The sequence below is a fragment of the Rattus norvegicus genome, chromosome 14, assembly GCF_021556685.1.
Source record: "Rattus norvegicus strain SHRSP/BbbUtx chromosome 14, alternate assembly SHRSP_T2T, whole genome shotgun sequence".
Classification (NCBI taxonomy): Eukaryota; Metazoa; Chordata; class Mammalia; order Rodentia; family Muridae; genus Rattus; species Rattus norvegicus.
Genome location: NC_141547.1, coordinates 5,760,711 through 5,783,174, shown reverse-complemented (window position 1 = coordinate 5,783,174; position 22,464 = coordinate 5,760,711). Strand labels below are relative to the sequence as shown.

The 22,464-nt window shown below is 45.5% G+C and overlaps 1 protein-coding gene across 4 annotated transcripts in view; it reads right to left on the bottom strand.

Moving 5' to 3' along the window:
* Klhl8 (kelch-like family member 8) overlaps nucleotides 1-14,564 on the bottom strand; it is a 45,598-nt gene extending 31,034 nt beyond the window's left edge. The window contains 2 exon segments of one of the 4 annotated variants that reach the window (NM_001437209.1): nucleotides 12,369-12,480; nucleotides 14,274-14,556. The gene's annotated coding sequence lies outside the window, so the exon portion shown is untranslated. 4 annotated transcript variants of the gene reach the window in all.
* Nucleotides 14,565-22,464: the final 7,900 nt, after the last annotated feature.

Below are 22,464 nucleotides of genomic sequence, written 5' to 3'. Positions count from 1 at the left end.
CATGCAGTCTGACCTAACTGTCGCACCACAGGTGCCAGAAAGGGAGCCTGTCTCAAAAACACGGGGAGGGCTCTTGAGCAACTTCTGGCCTCCAAATGCATATGTGCACGAGTGCACGTGCGCACACACATACATACATACATACACACACACACACACACACGCATGTGCGTGTGCGCACACACATATAAACACACACAGAGACATTCACTCCCTCATAAATATGCCCACACCAAAAAGCCTACATAAAGCTCTCTTTAAATAGTCTGTTTTAAAATGCAACGTTCCCAGGTTTGAAAAAGAACAAGAATGTTGCCCATCAGATGGCTGGGGTCATAAACAGAAGCTCTTCTGGGGCTGATCTTCAGTAATGCTCTAGGCCCCCGATTCCCTGGCACAGCAGCAGGGGTGGCTGCAGGCACCAGGGCTTTTGCAGGCCTAGGACACTTAGGACACTCAGACCCTGACAGCAGGCATTGGCTACACTGTAGCTTCTGGGACCGTGTAGTCTTTGACAACAGCTGGTACTACCAATTCCTAAGCAAGGAGGTCAGAGCCTCCACAGTGCTTTAGGGTCCCAGGCCTCTAGGCTCTGAGACTCTGAGCTCTGCAGTTTTTCCTCTCAGGATCAGTCCTCCTTCTCAGCTTCTGGCCTCTACCATCCCTTGCCTCCTGTCCTTACTCCTCCCCAGCACTCTTCCCAGCTGTCCAGGAAGTTGTTGCTGTTGACTGCCGGGATGGCTGCCCCTGGTGCTGGGGCAGCAGCCACCCCTGCCCTTTCCACCCCACTTCCACTTCAGCTCTGCGCTGGTCTTGTGCCTCTCCCGTGGCTGGCTGCTTTCTGGTTGAGCTCCACTTCGGCTGTTTACCCAGGTGCCATTCTTGGAGGGCTGTCTCTGCTGTCGTGGAGGCCTCAGGCTCTCCACATGGCTCGAGTTACTACTGGCTGCTTTGCTTTGCTTCTTTCACCGAGGCCACAGCCCTGCCACGGTCTGGCACCATCTGTGTGGCTCAGCTGCCAGCTACCCACTATCACGTCTGCTGCTGTCCCACGTGCTCCCACAATCTCCCATCCTTAGCATTACCGCTCAGTCCATCTGCAAGCGATGGGTATACAAAAAGAACAACAACAAGGAAAGGACACTGGGGAGAGTCTTTTAACGGAACATAATATCTGACGACCGGAGAAGGCAAACAGGAAGGTGTTCCCATTCAGTTCATCCTGTGAGTATAATAACCTGGTTTACAGAAGCAGAAAAAGATGTTTGCACCAATCATTTCAGACCCTCGTGCAAACAACCAATTGTGTCATACCAACTTTGGCTGTCCCTTACGCACACACAATCTCCCTATCATGTCACCAGGGGAACTGCTCCCTCTCGGGCCAGGAAATGGTCACATGGAAAGGAGGTCTGGAGTAAGTTGTTTTTAACAGTCTTGCTGGAGCCACCTGTTTAGAAGACAAGCTGTGCTTTAGCAGCAAGTGGCTTCGACTGTTGGTTACTTCCTCAGAGACCCCGAGGAACGTTCAAAGTGATCTAAAGGTTGTCCAGCTGCCTGATAGCAGTCCTTTCTTTCTCCAGGAAAAAGTCTAGCAGCTACCGATATAGGCATCCAACAATCCCATTCCGAATATTTTCATTTATATAAAAACAAACTTCAGGAGGAGTGACTACAGAGGAACTTATTCTATTTTTTTTCTTTTCTTTTCTTTTTTTTTTTTTTTTTTGTAACTGGGGACCGAACCCAGGGCCTTGCGCTTGCTAGGCAAGTGCTCTACCACTGAGCTAAATCCCCAACCCCCAGAGGAACTTATTCTTAACATTGATACTGAGTTTTAGCCGTGTTCAATGGTGTTTTTAACAATATACCACATCTGGCCTGCACTCCAGGAAGAAACATGTCTCAGATTTGTCTCAGGAAGGCAAGTTAGGAAAATGTATTCTTGAATCTGCCTGAAGAACTCAGTGTAGGGCTGGAGAGATGGCTCAGAGGTTAAGAGTACTGACTGCTCTTCCAGAGATCCTGAGTTCAAATCCCAGCAACCACATGGTGGCTCACAACCATCTGTAATGGGATCTGATGCCCTCTTCTGGTGTGTCTGAAGACAACTACCATGTACTCATATGCATAAAATAAAATAAATCTTTGAAAAAAAAAAGAAAAAGAACTCAGTGTACCTTGGGACTTACAAAGACTGCACACTAAAGGTCGGGCAATGGTCCAGTGGGAAAAGTGGGAACACGAGGCCCCAGGTTTGACCCCCACCACCCACATATAAAGCTGCATCTGTGGTGAGGAAGTGAACATTCGTGGGTCCCTGAGGCTTCTCCCCAACTCCGGGTCTTGGTGGGAAACTCTGTCTTAAACAGACAAGGTGGACATCTGAGGTAGACCTCTGTCCTCTACAAGCACATACACACACATACATGCACATGCAGCTGAACACGCCAGAACCTGCGCAACACGTGGGACTAGGCATTAGTATTCAGTACAGTATAGTTAGTTGAACAGCCTCAGCTCCAGAACTTAAAAACAGAATGTTTTTCAATGGCATCTAAGACTCCTGTCCCACAAAGACTGAGAACAGGCTGATTCATAAAGAAAAAAACAGCAGGAAACAGGAGAAAGGGCTGGAAGTCTACCTCCACACACCCTGAAACATCACAATAACAAAACGCAGCTGGAGCCTCCTGCTCCCCCCACCACACACACACACACACACACACACACACACACACACACACACACACACACACTTCCTCCTCAAGACATTACCCACCACCAAGTCTTGAAGGGCTGATCACAAAGTACTCAAAAGAAGCAGATAGGTTCTAACAACAAGTCAGTGTTTTTAACATGCCAATAACGGTCTAATGAACTACAGAAAACAACAGAGGCCACCATGCTCAAACACTAATCCACCTGTTCGACCTCCCTCTTCTACTTTCGCTGTCCTGTGATGACCATCAATATACAGTGTTACTATATAGCATGCACACACTAACTACACATCACTGGCAATAAGCAGCAGTTCTATTTTATAGCACACATTAGAGCAAAGTGTTGAGTAGAAAGAACTCCGGATGAGAGAAGTTGTACGCTTACAATCCCAGACCTTGGAGGCTGAAGTCAGAAGGCTATCTTGAGAGCTCTGGGCCAACCTAAGTTACACAGTGGACTACAGGCCGCCATCAGCTACAGTGTGAGCCACTGTCTATTATTTTATGTGACTGATTGACTGAATGATTGATTAATCTATCCGCCTGCATGCATACATGTGCACCATATGTTTGTTTCCCCAGTGCCAGGTCAGAAGAGGGTGTTGAGATGCCCGGAAATGGAGTTAAGGACGGTTGTGAGGCCCATGTAGGTACTGGGGATTGAACTCAGGTCCTCAAAGGAGAATCCTCTTACAAATCAAACAAAATGAAATTCCAAATGGCACTGAGTGAAGCACCGCTTAACTAGTGCTGTCGGACTGGGAAGCAGCTTGACCTGAGTGCCCGCCTTGCACGCTCAAGGCCTTGCACTCGGTCCTAGAACTATAACACAAAGTGAGGCAAGACTCAGCACTGCACAGTCACTGCTCTTACACGCTACACAGTCACTGCTGTTACACACTACTCACTGCTCTTACACAATAGTCACTGCTCTTACACACTACACAGTCACTGCTCTTACACACTACACAGTCACTGCTGTTACACGCTACACAGTCACTGCTGTTACACGCTACACAGTCACTGCTGTTACACACTACTCACTGCTCTTACACAATGGTCACTGCTCTTACACACTACACAGTCACTGCTCTTACACACTACTCACTGCTCTTACACACTAGTCACTGCTGTTCACACTGCACAGTCACTGCTCTTACACGCTACACAGTCACTGCTGTTACACGCTACACAGTCACTGCTGTTACACGCTACACAGTCACTGCTGTTACACACTACAGTCACTGCTGTTACACACTACTCACTGCTCTTACACAATAGTCACTGCTCTTACACACTAGACAGTCACTGCTCTTACACACTACACAGTCACTGCTCTTACACACTACACAGTCACTGCTCTTACACACTAGACAGTCACTGCTGTTACACGCTACACAGTCACTGCTGTTCACACTACACAGTCACTGCTCTTACACACTACACAGTCACTGCTCTTACACACTACACAGTCACTGCTCTTACACACTACAGTCACTGCTCTTACACACTAGTCACTGCTCTTACACACTAGACAGTCACTGATGTTACACGCTACACAGTCACTGCTGTTCACACTACACAGTCACTGCTGTTACACGCTACACAGTCACTGCTGTTACACGCTACACAGTCACTGCTGTTCACACTACACAGTCACTGCTGTTACACACTACACAGTCACTGCTCTTACACACTACTCACTGCTCTTACATACTAGTCACTGCTGTTACACACTACACAGTCACTGCTCTTACACACTACACAGTCACTGCTCTTACACACTAGTCACTGCTCTTACACACTAGACAGTCACTGCTCTTACACACTACACAGTCACTGCTCTTACACACTACACAGTCACTGCTCTTACACACTAGACAGTCACTGCTGTTTCACACTACACAGTCACTGCTGTTACACACTACAGTCACTGCTCTTACACATTACAGTCACTGCTGTTACACACTACTCACTGCTCTTACACAATAGTCACTGCTCTTACACACTACACAGTCACTGCTCTTACACACTACACAGTCACTGCTCTTACACACTACACAGTCACTGCTCTTACACACTAGACAGTCACTGCTGTTTCACACTACACAGTCACTGCTGTTACACACTACACAGTCACTGCTGTTCACACTACACAGTCACTGCTGTTACACACTACAGTCACTGCTGTTACACACTACTCACTGCTCTTACACAATAGTCACTGCTCTTACACACTACACAGTCACTGCTCTTACACACTACTCACTGCTCTTACACACTAGTCACTGCTGTTACACACTACACAGTCACTGCTCTTACACACTACACAGTCACTGCTCTTACACACTAGTCACTGCTCTTACACACTAGACAGTCACTGCTCTTACACACTACACAGTCACTGCTCTTACACACTAGACAGTCACTGCTATTTCACACTACACAGTTACTGCTGTTTCACACTACACAGTCACTGCTGTTACACCTACTTCAGGTAGCAACAGTCCTAACTATACAGTGTTTGAAAAAGCTTCAATCTGTACTCTTACCAAACTTTTTTTTTTAAGATTTATTCATTTATTATATATAAGTACACTGTAGCTGTCTTCAGATACACCAGAAGAGGGCATCAGATCTCTTTACAGATGGTTGTGAGCCACCATGTGGTTGCTGGGAATTGAACTCATGACCTCTGGAAGAGCAGTCGGGTGCTCTTAACCGCTGAGCCATCTCTCCAGCCCCAATCTGTACTCTTTACAATCCAGTTAGGTGAAGATTCTAGGTGCTACAAAAGCAGGAAAACCTGTATCAGCATTTGGCTAATTTAGAAGTTATACCTCTAAGCTGGTGATGCGTGTGTGTGCATTACTACTATATATGCTTATGAAGAGGACAAGGTCATCTCTGTGTAGAACCAAACCTGACTACATGCACCACTGCACAAAACCCGTTATTTAATATCTTCCCCACTATTTTTAGACTATCCACTTTCTGAAATGCCCTTTATCAGTGCCTTTACTCATTTTTAAGACTCAAGCCTTCTCCAACCTGTAATCAAACTCTCAGGAGACCAAAGGAGGAGAATGGCCACAAGTTTAAGACAGCTTGAGTTACATAGTCAGTTCTATGACAACAGGGGACCCTACTTTTTGAAGTGAGACCCCACTTCAAAAATAGAACAAAATGAACCCAAAGAACCAAACATACTTTAAAAATCAAGGCTAGAGTAACAGCCCAGGAGTTAAGAGCATATACAGCTTCCAGAGGATCCACCATAGGCAGCTCACAACTTCAACTGCAGCTCCAGGGAGGTCCAACTCCTCTGGCATCTGTGGACACACCAACATTCACATGCACACGCGTGTACACACACACACACACACACACACAGAGACAGACAGAGAGCGAGAGCAAGAGAGAGAGAGAGAATGAATAATAGTAATATTTAAAAAGCCATCCTTGTCTTCACGAGGCTGGTGAAGGTGAACTACTTCTGTGTGTCTCTCACAATCTAATTTATCTGTTCATTGCACTGGTAGGTTGTGTTATGTACAACTTTTGGGCAGATTTAAATAATATAATAAATGTTATTAGTTATTTTTCTAATAGCTGTGAACAATTACCAATAAACAACACAAAAAAGACAATAGTTATTTATTCTGGTTCATGGCTTCAGAAGCACTAAGATATATTAGATGCTTTCATCATTTTAATAATATTTTTACATGTTCTCTAAGCAGTATTATTACAGTAAAAATGCTTTATATGATAGCTCTGTTCAGGGGTCTATTTTATTAAGAAGACATTCAAAGGATGCATCATGGAAATTACTTCCTTGCTTGAACTGGTCTGAAACTCTAGTACATAGTACTGTCAGGCCATGGACTTTATGTAACTATGAGCATTACATGTGTGAACCATGTTTTTCAGAGGAAATCTACAATACGTGTTGCATTTGAAAATGGCATAAGGCTGTAGGGCTAGCAAATGCTTGCTATTTGAATATAAAGTCAAGCAAAAGATAAATCTGCCAGAATTTGTTGCCAAGGATCAAAGAATAGGATATTTCCCACTTATTATATGTGAGAGAGGGAGGGGGAAGGGACATAGGGAGAGGGAGGAGTGCCAAAACCGAGTTTAACAGCAACTCTAATGAACTATCATTTAGAGTAAAACAGGTTTAAACTAGTCCCGATGATTAAAAGCTTGGATCTTGAAGTCTTGCTCCTTCAGCACTGTTGGGAGGTGGTGGCAACTTTCGGGTGCGGGGGAGGTGAGTAGGAAATCTTAGAGCAGTGGCTATCACCACAATCATAAAATTATTCTTGTTGCTATCATAGCTGTAATTTTGCTATTGTTATGACTCATAATGTAAATATCTGTGTTTTCCCTGTGAAAGGGTCATTCGACCCCCAAGGGGTCACAACCCACAGGTTGAGAACCACTATCTTAGAGCAACAAGAGGCACGCTCTTAGAGGGGGTGTGGAAAGCTGGGCTCCCTCTTTGTTTTGCTCCAGGACAAGCTCCCACCATGATCGTCTACCTCACCACCAGTCAAAAGCAATGAACCAACTAAAGAAAGACCTAGAACCTCCAAAACTGGGAGCCCAAACCAGCCTTTTCTTTTTACGAGCTATCGTCACGATTCTGTCATAGTAACAGAAAACCGAACAACTTATGTGCCCATAAAGAACACAGGCGTCTGAAAGCCCTTTAATTTTTACAGCATGCACGCACACACACAAATTTAGTTTGAACACATGCACAATAAACAAACATACTGATGCCATGTAGTTGCCACAAGGGTTTATAACCTCACACGACCATCAATCTGTCAGTCAGTCATCCCAGGCTACACTGAGGGTTCTGAGGGTGCAGAAAGGAACAGAAAATGCAGACTTTGTGGTTGTTAGTGATGTAAGCATGTGAGTTTACAGATGGAGTCTTTAGATGTCTCCATGGTAAACCAATACTTAGAAGAAGCACGCTTTCATATCTACTTACTAATCGGCTGTAAGGTATGTGCCCTTCTCGTCTCATTGCCACGTCTTCTGTAAAAACACTGTCCTACGGATTAGTCCCTGAGCACAAAGACTTTGAGAAGCTCTAATTCCTGGTGCTCAAGGAGAAAGACTCTGGCTATGCTTCACCACTAAGATGTACACAAGAACGGTATGAATCAGTCACCGAAGCAAATCACTCATGTTAAAGCTCACTTAATGTGCACACCCAATCCTCTAGTCTAGACAGACCCAGAAAAACAAATGACTCAGAAAAACGGCTGCAAAAGAACCAGAGTCAGGCATGGTAGCACCGTCTTACGCTCTAGCACCGGAAAGGCTAACAACAGGAGAATTACCAGTTCTAGGTCGGCATTTGCTAAACGGCAAGTTCCAGGTCTGGGTTACACAGAGAGACCCTGACTCAAGAAAAGAAGTCAGATTCTAACTGTGAAGGAAGTTTCAGACTTAACCAATCTGTCTCGTGTTTTCCTTTATAAAAAATGTTACTCCCATCCCTCAGGAGGCAGAGCCAGGCAGATCTCTGTGAGTTTGAGGCCAGCCTGGCCTACGAAATGGGTTTCAGGCCATCCAGAGCTAGACCGTGAGAGGCTCAAAATCATTCCCCTCAAAGTGAGCAAAAGTCACCTTATTTAAAAACTAAAGTAAACCCCAAATGCATGATCAAGACAAGCAACGACCCCTGCTATGGAAGAGCTGGGTCATGCAGAGAGGGGCACAGAGAGAGAGCAGTAATACCAATGTGGTCAAGGCACAGACAGACAGACAGACAGGCTGGTGCAAGAGAAGCCGCTCTAGTCGGGATGGTAAAGACTGCTAACTGTGCCATCTCTGCCCGTCTGCCCTCAAAGCTCCCACTCTACCCAAGCACCAGCAAGTCTTAGACATTCTGCTTCCTGCCTTTCTGCACCACTGGGCCTGCCTCCCTTCTTAACTCCCATGATCAGACCGAGATTATTAAAGCCTCTTTCTCCAGCTCATCGGTTCCTAGCACTCCACACCAGGTCTAAGGACACTCCCTCACTGTCGACAAACTACACAAGCTCTGCTTTAAAACTTTAAAAAATGTTTGATTGATTTATACAATTGCCGATTGGGACTCACATAATGAACTGATTCCAAAAGCTGCTTACCATAGAGAACATGAAGTAGAATTTCAAACCGGGCCACAGAACTTTGGGCATGGGTCATACGAACCGCATTCCCAAGTACTCCAGTGTAACTCTAAGAAAGAGAGTGACTAAATGTTGTTAGGCCAGCAGGCACTGTAAGTGGGGCACTCCCAGGTCCTGTGCACAGAGACCACATCCTCCTGATAGGATAGTACTGAGGTATTATTCTCAGGGTGCCTTGAACTCTCCTGAGTCGTTCTCATAAAGGAACAGGACTGGTCCAGCTTGGAAGCCAGCAATCTTTGGGGTAAAATGTCCAGACAGGAAAGCTCTTGGGCTCCGTGGACTATGCGGTCTCTAGGAAAACTGTTCACTGTGGACACCACAGACATAAAGGAATATGTGTGTGTGTGTGGATGCAGGCAGCCAGTTGGCTCTCGTCTGTAGGCAACAGTTTGGTCCTGGGTTTAAGTTGGTCTGTTTATAGATTACCTACCACAGCAGTACAGAGAGATGTTGCCTTCTATCTTTTGGAGAAATATGTTAGCCATGTCTAACATGAGGCACACAGCAGAGCCCTGGGAGACGCTTAGTCTGAGTCTACATTAGCTGTGGAGGCTTGGGCCAGTCGCAAAGAATCACTCGACCTGCTGCTTTTCTTTCAGGCGGTTGTTGAAATTTAAATGAGTGATACGATAAAGTATTTGGCTTTGGATTTAGTATACACTAGGTAGCTAAGAAACGAATGTTTCTACTGTGATTAAGTATCGGGCCAGAGGTTTTTTTTTTTTTTTTTTTTTTTTTTTGGGAAGAAACACAGTTCTCCAACTAATAGTTTTTTACAGCAGAGAAATAAAGCATGCTTTATTGACATTTGGGGTAAAATACAGAGAACCGTCCACAGACAAGGAGACAAGGACTACTTATATCACCTGATCGTCCTTTTCTTACAGACAGACAGGCACACACGACATGCACAAGTGCTATCGTGACTTAAATGCTGTGTGTGTGTGTGTGTGTGTGTGTGTGAGAGAGAGAGAGAGAGAGAGAGAGAGAGAGAGAGATCAATGACATTTAAAGAGAAGCTCCTTTTAACTGTAGTGGATAAAGAGGCTCAGAGAGGGTAAGAAAGCCCATTCAACACCACAGAGGCGTAAGGCAGGAACGCCCAGGAGTTGACATTGATGAGCCTGACTGCAAAGCCCAAGACTCACAACTATCCAAATGTGGCACTGGTTTTAACTCTGTGGCAGTACCTATACGTGTCTTAATGAGCATCAAAATAGCATAACATTCTCTCCATACAACAAACATTTTCCAACTTCTTAGAGCTCCAAAGTAGGAGAGCACCCATGAAAACCACTGATCTTAAAATTGTATATTCCTATCAGGATTGTTTTCCCCAAAGACGATGACCATTTGGGTTGTTTTTTGTTTTGTTTTGTTTTGTTTTGTTTTCTTTCTCTCTCTCTCTCTCTCTCTCTCTCTCTCTATATATATATATATATATATATATATATATATATATTTTTTACATACAACCGATTTAACGCAAACTCTCACAACTGAAGTAAATGATTCTTTATTAAAATGAAGAAGTGGGGTGATCTCACATACAAGAAGCTTCCCACAAACGCCAGCACTGCCCTCTCATGTGACATTTGCTCTCAGATTATATTTATGAAAAGCCGGCCTGGAGAGCCACAGTTCTGCTCATTACTCAACAAGTTCCCAAATATTACAAGATTATGAACCTTAGCTTGTAAAGCATTCGGATTTCCAGTAAATCTGCCCAGTATCAAAAGGGGGAAGGCTCAAGGAGAAAGTATTACTCTGTGGAGAGCATCGTTCATAAGTCAGTGAAGCATCACGATCCCTCACAGTCTCCCTCCATGCACTGCTTTGCAAGGGAAAGCCTGGTGACAGGACAGAGAGCTGGCACTCTATCTACCCCGGGAAATGGTGCATTTAGATGTAGTTGCTTCTAAACGCTCCTGTAAGAGTGAATTCCAACTCAGAAATATACCAATGCTAGAATTCCCCAGATTAATTTAAACTGTAACAAACCAAAACTGTGAATTGTAACCTAGTACTAGATCTGCGGAAGACAGTTACATTTACATGTGTAAATCACACATGTTCTCTCCAAACCAACAGTCCTAAGTGTCAAAGTCCTCATCAGTTAGGATTTAATAAAACTTTACTCCTTTGATGCAAATATTACATAGTTCCAGGTACGCTGTACAAGTATCTACTGAGAGAAGTAAAATAACTTTCTTAGTATTTGCTAGTCTACTGAGAACAAGAATGTCCAGATTTTAAAATAAATCAAGTTCTCTTTTAGCATTTAATATTCAAACACGCCGGGCTGCAATACATCTACTCCAAGGCCCATCTACGCTGGCAGGCAAGGTAGGAATAGACAGTCGGTACTGACAGTGATGGTCGGCCCCCAGAAAGGCACTCTATCACCAATGCCACCTTCCATTCCTCTCTTGGGGGAATCACATCTGTTTCAAATATCCCGTCTTCTCTCCTCTGTGCTCTACCACTCACCGTTTTAAAAATCTGCAAGTTTTCTAGTAAAGAAAGCTTGTAGACAGTTGAAGCTGGTGGTTTCTGGAATCAATCTCCCTCCCTCCCTCCCTCCCTCCCTCCCTCCCTCCCTCACTCCCTCCCTCCCTCACTCCTTTCCTCCCTCCTTCCTTCCCTTTCTCCCCTCACCCCATGTGTGTGGGGGGGGTGGGGGGGTGTAGCTTCTCTTCCCAAAGCCCCAAATTTAGCACTCAACACTCTTGCCAAAATGCAATCACTTTACGAGGTGTGGTGTAATCCCAGGGACTTGGGGAGCTGAGGCAGGAGGATATAAAGTTTAGAATCATCTCAGGCTCCAGAGCAGTATGTTGTCTCAAAAATAAAACAAAAGAGCCTTTGAGAGGAAGAGGACTTCGAACCCCCTTCGAGTGAGAATCTGTTGAATCATGTCTACTCTCCAGCAAACACAGACTGACACAGAATTACTTCTTAGACTCCTCCTTCAAGACCAGAGTTCAGAGTCAGGAGGGGGAAAGTTCCCAAGGTGTCGCCAGTCCTTCCTAATTCTAGCTCTAGCTTGCAGGGACCCATTAAATAAGCCATAAGCAAGTAAAGAAGTGGAGACACAATCAAGTAATAATACTCTTGTACAACCAGCCCCTCAACGACAAAGTGAAGGCAACGGTGTTTACACAGCGCTGTCCACCGGGGAGGAAACTGCACGGGCACGTGTCAAATGCAGCCTGTCCCTGGGGCTTGAAGAGTATGCAGTATAAAACGCCCCCCCCCCATACAATAATGATTAATCCTCACAATTCCGGGAAGACAGAGGCAGACGGTATTTTTATCCCTCTTCCCCTGCTAAGGAAACAGGTTCAGATAACAACTTGCCATGATTAAACAGCCAATGAGTGGAGAGCAGGGATTCTAACCCAGAACTAATTGCAGACATGAGTGCAGGCCTCTATTTTACCTCCTCAGAGCAGAGCAAACAGGCTGACCGACCACACACGAGATGTTGGCCGCAGAAGCAGTAAACAGTAATTGGTGTATTTTAAATAGTCAACTGAATTTGATCTCCAGCACTGCAAAAAAAAAAAAAAAAAAGTTTAATTAAAAGATTTAAATATCTGAGTTCCTCTTGCTTCATTACTTAATATAATATAAAACTTTTTCCAGAGAAAGATAAAAAGCCAACCACTGAAAAACATGACTTTTTGGGGTTTTTTTCTTTTTTTATATGAAACATTTGTTCCTGCTCATGTCTTTAACTAACTCTTTGTATACAAAAATAAATTATTTGTTGAAAATTCAAACATAAGAGGTGGCAAGCTTAAGCCAGGTGATGTCAGAGCAGGCCAGTGCTGACTTGGGTGGTAGACACGGGGAGGTCTTTCCTGTGAGTTCATGGCCAGCCTGGTCTATAGAGCTAACTAGTGGTAGGTCAGTCAAAGCTATACAGAAAAACACTGTCTCGAAAAACTGAAAGAAAAGAGAGGGAGGGAGGGAAAATCTTAAATATCCCTTTGGCCCTTTGTTTAGATTCTGCTGCTGCTGTTTTGAGACAGGGTCTCACAAGGTGAGGGGAGGGCAGGCCTCAAACGCAGAGCAGCTGAAGATGACTTTGAACTTCTGGCTCTCCTGCCTGTCTCCCAAGTACACAGGTATCCAAAAGCCACACAGGTATCCAAAGCCACATCCAATTTATGCGGTGAAACCCAGGTTAGGCAAGCACTCTATCAACTGAGTTACTGCCACAACCCCTAGTGTAGAGGACAAAGTTTTGAGAGATAATGGGACAGCAGTGTAAGTTCTGAGCCCACGAGGGCCTTGACAGCGGGGAGGTTGGGTTTCTCTAGCAATGGGGAAATTATCCACTCTGCTTAGTTATTCGCTGTGATATTTTTTAAAATTAGGATTTGGGATTTATTAAGGAATGTGTAGTGTTACACATGAAGAGCACTAACAGTTATCGAATGCAAAAGGAATAGTTTTAAATGTAAAAAAAAATTCGGACTGGGGATGTATTCGGTGGTAGTGTGTTTTCCCTGCATACACAAGGCCGAGGGTCTGGGGGGGGGGGCAGAAAATATAAGAATGAATGTAAATCCAAGAGCATACAGCTGAATACAGCATCTTGTGACTTCTTTTTATACTCGTGTTCCTACTATTTGGTATTTTCAAGGCAACATGGCTAAAGTTTTAAGTAGGTCAGTCAGTTTGACTGACAAACCAAAAAATAGGTGCCAGGAGGAAGCAGGCTCCCGCGGCAGCTAAGGGCAAAGCTACCTGCATGTGGTTCACAGGCTCTGGTAACACTGGCAGAGGGTCTCTCCTCAGCTAAACGTACACCACCCGCCCCTTACCACGGCCAGGGCTCACGGAGAAACAAGACTGAAAGCAATTTAACTTATGTAAGAGAAAAAAAAAACAGCATTAAAAGGAAAAAAAGAAAAACAAACCCACGTGCACCTGGTAGGTTAATTACTTGTGGTAACCCAGGTTCTAAGTAAGACCCTTTGCCCAAAGTATCCGCCTACGCTAATTCCTCAAGGTAAGAAGCAAAATATGAAGGTAGGCAATTAAAGCAGGTTAACAGGAACATCCAAAACTCGGGGGATCTCCACAAGACGCATAATAAATACTGCCTGGAGGGGGTAAAAAGGTAATAAGCTTCCCAAACGGTAACATCAGGGTCGTGCAAGCTGGGGAAACACTGGGAACCCCCAAACTGTGTCCACAAATCAGGGACCCTCCCTGGAGAAAGCTGCGAGCTCAGCCCGGAGCGGCGCCGCCCGGCTGGGTACGGATTCTGCGGGAGCCCCGGGAGCCCCTGGAGGGGACACCCCTGCAGTCGCCCGCCCGGGACCCCGAGCACCTGCGTCGCCGCTCGCGGCAGCGCGGCCCGCGAGGCCCGCCCGGATCCCTTCGGTTCCCCGAGGGATGGCGCTGGCGCCGCCCGGCCGCTCCTCACCGACGCGAACGCGGGTGGCCGCTCCAGGCTGAGTCCCGTGCGCCGGACGACGCAGCGGTTACCTCTGTCCGCGGCCGCCGCGCAGGCCGAGCCGCCACACCCGCTCCGTGCCGGCGCCGCGCCAGCCCAGCTCCGACACTCGGCGGACGCGCTCACTTGCCCGCCCGCTTGCTCGTGCCCGGCTCCGCGGAGCGCGCCTGAAAACTGCGGGGAGGAGGCGGGGCAGCGAGGCACGCGCGGGCTGCGCGCGGCACTCTGGGAAATGTAGTTTTCGGTTGCCTCCTGGAGGAGCGCGCCCGCGGGCACGCGCCCTGACCCTGCGGGGCTTTCCTTCTGTTTTTCCCAGTATCCATCCCCTGCGCTGGGACTATCCCAGGTTGTATATCTATTCCTATCAGTTTTACCTCATACTTTGCAAAATGTATGCAAAACAGCTTGTATCTACAAACTTAGGAAGTAATTGAACTAAGTACCGAGTGTTAAACACAATTACTAGTAAAAACTGGTGAGATAAGCCAAATCCTCAGTAAAGTTGCTGGATATGTAGAAAAAGAGTGCAAGGAAATATTTTAGGATAGCTCCCTGAACTCTTTTTTTCCAGGGCATCCTGAAGCTTCCAGAATCTTCTAAGCATATACAAAATTTAGCCATAGACTGGGGTGGCTTGGTGCAGGAAGGTAACGTCAGCTGTTCGTGTAGCTGAGACACAAAGATATAAATTGGATTCAGCCTGGGCAAACTAGAGAGCCTCCAGCTGGGCCTGAACCGAGACAGGTGTAATCACGGCCCGCTGGCTCGCACTGGCCTGCTTGTGCCAGCGAGGCCACAGAGGTCCCATAACCCGCTCAAACATCACCCACAGGTTGCCTTAGGGCCACTTCTGCAGGCCTCCCTAAGATGAGGATCCCAAGTCCCCTAAAATGGAGAGCCCAAATTCATTCTTCTCCGTCAAGTGGTTTTGGCCACGTACTTTGGTACAGTGAGAATAAATTGCTACAGCTCTGAACGGAGAGGAATTTCTGGCAATTGCAAAATAACATTTTATTAAAATTAAATATTCATAGCAAAAAAAAACCAAAAAAAAAAAAAAAAACAGGGAAAGGGGCAGCCAGGGCAAAGCCCCGTCCTAAAAGGTATATCCACAACAATGATTTCACCTAATTATTTTAAATATGTAGATTTTATAAAGCAAGATAAACCAAAAAGAAACGAAACCTGTGGTTTTCTGAATCTAGAGATTTTCTTAGCTTTTTTTCCCCCTCCCACCTTCATTTGCAGATACACAAGTTGGTCCACAAACAGAGGTTATTAGACTCCCCTGCCCTGAGCTCTATGAATTAAAACCGGAAAGGATGCGATAATAGCTCCTGGGTCATTATCTGCCGAACTTGGTGGGAATAAATGGTAATGTTAAATCCCAGTTGGCATTTGCGTCTTATGTTTTAAGTCTCTCCCTCTAATCCTGGAATAAAAGCCTTTAAGCCTCCACCAACATTTCAGATGCTGTCTGCAAATGGATTTGGAAATCAGGAAGGCAATTTTGTCTTCCTCTATAAAGAAGATGAAGCTCTCAGGCTGCAGGCAAGTCCAGACAGCTCTGCGGGAAATCTCGGTGTGAAAATGGACCCTCAAGACAATCACCTCCCTGCTGCAGCGAGCGCCTGCCTCACTGGCTTGTGGCTCCCTGTCTGCCCGCCCATGAACTCCGACCATCCTCTTCCTCTATGCCAGTCTTGCTGGTTTAAACCTCCCTGAACAATTAACTTCCATAACCAGGAGTTGCGGAACCCCAGCATTCAGGAGGCAGACCAAGAGTTCCAGACCAGCCTGGGCTACATAATGATAGCCTTGGGCTAACTTAGGCTACCGTATGAAAGCCCGTCTCAAAAAACCAAAACTGAAACATGGAAACAAAAAGCAATTACTTCCTGTGTTCTACCCCCCAAGACGCATTGGTGGCTTCCCTCTTTGGCCTTGGCTCGGTGGCTCGTTTTTTTTTTTTTTTTTTTTTTTTTTTTCCCCCCGGAGCTGGGAACCGAACCCAGGGCCTTGCGCTTCCTAGGCAAGCGCTCTACCACTGAGCTAAATCCCCAACCCCGTGGTGGCTCGTTTTAGGCTAATAAATTAATGATAGTTTTCTGCCCAGAACCCATGCAGTCAATCTGACAAAGATATCTTTAAACCTCCGGCGATCAGACTGGAGAGATGGGTCCGTGGTTCAGAGCACTGGCTGCTCTTCCAGAGGATCCAGGTTCTGTTCCCAGCGCCCTAATGGGTGACTTTGGCCAGCTCTGGCGGCCTCGCTCTTCTGTCCCATTTCCTCTTCCTGAAACTGTCATTGCATTTCTAAAGCCACCACGGTCTATACCCTTATTTAACCACTTCCCCTCCTGAGGTTGACTACTGAGGTCCAACTGTTAAAGAAATGACGTCCAGCAATCAAAAGTCCCCTTTGGCTCACCTGCCCAATCAAAAAAAAAAAACCCAACTCATCCTAACACTGGGGGATCCCTTTTACCTTTATAAAGCACCATTTTCCTATGAGCCACATCTCTCTCCTCTCTATCCAGAGGCAGTCCTTTGTCCCCACTCCAGGACAAATATCCCTTCCCACCTCCCTTGTTCCCTGCCCTTTCTCCTTCTTCTATCTCCTGTCTTTGTCTCTTAATCCCTGCCCTCTGTCCCTCTAGGGGTAAACAAATCTTCGTGTTGGCGTGTTGGCTGGGAACTTGGTCTTGGGGCCTCCTGGGCCAATGCCCATCCTATCAACCATGGCTAACAACAAGCTGCACCCCCAGTTCCCAAAGGATCCAACGCCCTCTACTGGCCTCCGTATTCACTTGGTGCACAGAGGTGTATGTAGATAAAACACTCGTAGACATAAAATAAAATATACACAAATCTCAAAATAAATAAACAGACCTCTGGTCATCTCCACTCGTCCCTGAAGTGTTTGGAGTGCCTTCATTTCTGATTGGGGTTTATCATTTCTGCTTCTCTTAACACACTGCCTGTGCAATCCCAACAACCATCCATATCGCTTAGGCTTTTTAATCAGGAAGGCTCACCCACCCCTCACCACACAGTGAGACCAATTTTTATCCTAATGCACTAATCCGCAAGTGTATTAACTCATCACCTGTCCTTTCCCTTGGCCTGAGAGTTTCTCAGAAAAGAGAAGCTTGGGGCTTGATATATAGTCTTTGTTCTTAATAAATAACGAGCAAATGCACATCAGCTTGGAATAAGTAATGGTTTGGCATATATTTCCAGTCAAGGGCCAGATAATAACTATATTAAATTCTGACCCCATAAACTCCGTCTCAGCTCTCCAGCTCTGCCTCCTAAACTACAGTCTTAACCTGGTCTCACTGTCCTATTACTTGTGTAAGAGAAAAGGTGCTAAAGGTCTGAGTGAACGGTGTAGGGGCACACCTCTGGATGAGGTGGCACTGTTGGAAGAGATGCTCACCCAGGAGACTAAGGGCTCTTATTTCCACGGAGCTGCATCTGAGGCGTTTGGGGGTGGTATCTTTGAGATGGCCTCTGGGACTTCAGCTGTGCTCCTTGGAAATCCCCAGTGTCGACAAGGCTTTTTTAACTTGTTACTAATCTGCGGTGGTTGTGGTTTTTGTCTTCTCCTTTCTTTTGTTTCAACCTTAGAGTTTCAGTTTTGCTACTCTGTCATGCCCTAGTCAAACCAGCTTCCACACCCTGCTGACCCTGCTAGATGCCTCTGACTCCTCAGTCTGCACATGGAGGGAACTGGAATTCTCCTTTGAGCAATCTATGAAATGTGAGGGTAAGAGTAATTGCCCCATTCAAAACCACCACAAAAATGAACAGCTGGGACTTGCACACGGGGTGTAATTTAGTGGTAGAGCATTTCCCTAGTTTGTGCAAAGCCCCAGGTTTGTTCATCAGTATGCGTGCACGCATGAACACATATACACACAAAGAAAAACTTACTTGCAATAACATTTTGAAATATATGCAAGATGCTTCAAAACAAGACTTCATTCGTACTTCTTTTTTAATGATTTATTTGTTTATTGTGTATACAATAGTTTCCCTGCGTGTATGCCTGCACACCAGAAGAGGGCACCAGATCTCATTACACATGGGTATGAGTCACCATGTGGTTGCTGGAAATTGAACTCAGGACCTCTGGAAGAGCAGCCAGTGCTCTTAACCTGTGAGCCAATTCTCCAGCCCCTTTTTTTTTTTTTTTCTTTTTGTAGCCCTGGCTGTCCTGGAACTCACTTTGTAGACCAGGTTGGCCTCAAACTCAGAGATCCACCTGCTTCTGCTTCCCAAGTGCTGGGATTAAAAGTATCCACCTCCACATCTCACTCATACTTATGATTGGAACCGGACATATGTTTTCAGAGCAATACGTTTCATGTTTTCCAAATTATGAAAAGTATTTCTTTTGCTGTTTCTGAGGTGGGGTTTTTCTATGTAGCCCAGGCTAGCCTCAAACTCTCAGCAGGCTTCCTATCTCAGCCTCCTGGGTGCTGGGACTATATGGGCAAACACTACCATGGCTGGCTTTGAACATACTCCTTTTTATTAAGCTAGAGCTCTGTGTGACATTAGCTCTCAGGCATCAAATTTACATCTTCATAATGCACTTTACTCTGAAAAATGTTTTTACAATAAAAATAAAAGGAAGATCTCGTCAACTGCATCCCCTTGCCTTCTTCCTTGGTCAGAGATCTCCAGCATTTTCTAGGGATGATTGTGAACGTTTACTTCTCAATCCTTCTTACAATTACCTATAAAATACAGGTGCCTATGAGACATAAGGCCCGGTGTTTCATGAGACTTGGTTGAAAATTTCTTAAAAAGGAATTGAGCAAGCTGATGGGAGGAAGTATCCGTCTTATATTTTTCTTCCTGGAAGGATTTATAAAGCAGTTATTTTTATACACACACACACACACACACACACACACACACACACACACACACACACACACCAGCTCTCTTGTAGCATAGTTTTATTTGAGGATGGATGGAGGAATTCATGCACAGGACGGTGGAAAATGATAGAAGGATTGTGAGTCTCTGGTGATGGATCCTCGAACCAGTTTCTCAGTCCTACGTCATTTTCCTTTAGACAACAAAGGCCACTGATTTACTGAATTTTGTTTTGTACAACCAGACTGGGCCCTGGCTTAAGATCCTGCAAAGAAACATGCGCAATGCTTATGTAATTGGGAATCTGTAAATTTCTTCTCGCTCATGTTGTATTATCCTGACCTCCTAACCTATGTGGAGCAGAGTCGGCGGAGGTTGAGCGCTATCATGGTCCAGGCATGTTTACCTACGAAAAACCCAGTAATGGATCTGGCTCCAAATCTTAGCAGCGTTTCATGGTTTGAGAACACACTGGTGTGCCTGGAAGTTGACACGCCCCCATTCCATGAGGAAAGTACAGAAAGTCTACATGTTGTACCCTCCCGGACCTCACCCTATGCTGTCTCTTCATTTGGCTTGTATTCAATTGTGTTCTTTAAAAAATGTAATTGTAAATATAGGCCAATCCTGAGAAACTACTGAACAAAAGGAAGTCCGGAGGTCATCTGAACTTGTTGCTGATTGGTCAGAAGTGTCTGGAGAATCTGAGTCTTCCTGCACTGATTGGTCAGAAATGTGGGGCGGGGTCTGAGGCACCTGCTTGTTGGCTTCTGAAGCGTTGGCGATCCTGGGGCCTGTACTGTTCTTAATTGATGGATTCTACACTAGCATTGGAGAGTTTATATCAAATTTCACTTGAAGGTTGCATCTGAATAGTGACCTCCGCCAAGGCAGTCCCATTAAATGCTGAGGCCCTGTAAATCTGGTTATAAAAAAGTAACATTTGCATAAGCAAAAACAGTCTGCTTCCAAATCACTCTGTGGCCTGCTACATTTTCCTGTTTGTAATAAGCAGCTCTGTGATCTCCCCTTTACTGTTAATGAAGAAAGTTGTCTCAATCAAGAGCCAGGTGGAGATCAAAGCGGGAGCTACAGGGTGTGTGAATTTACTTGACTAGTCTTTGATCGTCCTGCACTGAAACTTTGCGGTTCTCATGTTGCAACCTTTGTAGATAAGGCAATTGTTCCCCTTTCATCAAGTTGGAGATTTGAAGACACAATCTGAAAGTTACACACCTGAAACCTTTGCACACGTGACAAAGAAATCACTTCGCACACCCTGAATAAATTCCCTTTGAGGGACTTAGAAACCAGCATTGAAAATTGAAAAAGATTATAATTTTCTACTTCCTTTTCAAGGAAGCAGAGCCAGAGGGAGCCTTTCAGCCCATTTTCTCAGAGGCAAAGGCAGACTATTAGGAGAAAACTGCCTGCTGTTCAGCCTATTTGAAAGGTTCCAGTTGCTCCCTTAGCCATTAGCTGAGGCTTGAGTTATACAAGCACCGCCAGTGACTGCATGTGTGCCTGGACGGTTGAGGTACTGCACACCACTTGTCAAGCTGAGAATGGACGAGGTCAGGGAGAGCTCTGGCAGGAAATAAGTGATCACCCTTGCCACAAGCCCTAGGCAAGCAGCCATTTACACACCAAGACACCCCGGGACTGTGCGCATATGCACGTGTGCATGCATATGCTTGTGGGTACACATGTGTGTTTGAGTATGTGTGTACTTGTACATATTCGAGTATCTGTGTTTGCACGTGTGAATATGCATGGGTGTATGTGTATGCATGTGCATGAGCATGTGTGTGCACATGTGTGTGCATATGCATGCATGCGTGCGTGCGTGTGTGTGTGTGTGTGTGTGTGTGTAAACTGAACCCAGGGTCCTGTACTTGGTAGATAAGCACTCTACCAAGCTATGACCCCCGAGTCTATTCCAGCAAGGATGTTGAAAAACTTTCCTTGGAACATTCTCCTCGGGGGCTGGGGATTTAGCTCAGTGGTAGAGCGCTTGCCTAGGAAGCGCAAGGCCCTGGGTTCGGTCCCCAGCTCCAAAAAAAAAAAACAAAAAACAAAAAACAAAAAAATTCTCCTCTAATCTGAAATACTATGTTTTCTTCTTTCATTTTCCTTTTAAATTGTTTTTAAAGCAGGGTCTCACGTAGCCCAGGCTGGCTTCAAACTCAATATGTAGCCGAGGATAACCTTGAATCCTGATCCTCTTACTTCATTTCCCAAGCTCTGGGATTAAAGGTACACGCACTACACCCAGCTCAAGATGTTATTTTTCTTTAGGGAAAAAAAAAAAACCTGTCTTGTAAATAAGTGTCCATTCGACACCATCACACCCTCTTTTGCAACCCAATCTTTCCCGTCTGGCTCTGCAGCTGTCTCAGGATTCTCTTACAGCCTGAGCTCACTTTCCCAGGGTGCTGTTAGGAAACTCATCCCACACTCAGGTGAATCTGCGATGTTGATAAAGACGTGGATGGATTCTAGGGGAAGCTAAAAGAGAAATAGCAAACACTCTGCAGGGAACTTCCTGACCAGCACTAAGGATTTGGCTTTTGGTGGCCCTGTGCAAGGAGGAGGTTAGAACAGAAACCCTTCGCTCTCCTTTCCCCTTCCCACGATATCCCCAGGTGACTCATTTCTCCCTCAAGGAGAGCTCTCAGCTGCCAGAGGAGGAGGAGGGGTAAATCTGTTACTTTGCTACAAAAGTTTCAGCTCTCCCTGTATTAAGCAAGCTGGAAGAAGGTCTGGGTGGATCTGGAGAAGTGTCGCAGGGCAGCCGCTATAACACTTTCCTCATGTTGGGCTAATCACTTAGAACGCCTGCCTTCTTTTCCAACTGTCACATAATTCTGTGGGTTGGTGCAGGGGTCAGCTGATGACCCACTTTAAAACAAGGAACAGCGCTCTCCTGGGTGAACATGTTTGTAGGTCTCACATCCGTGGATATTGTACCACATGCTTTCTGCACAGATATGTTCCAAGAAGACTTTGTATACCAAACCCCACCAATGCCTGAGAGTCAGGATAAAATGCTATAAAATTTGCATAGAACCCAGGCATGCACCTGTACACTGTCCCGAAACTGTTATAAACTCTAACACAATGTAAACGGCACGCAAACAGTAGTCTCCCTGTTGTTGTATGGCTTCAGAAA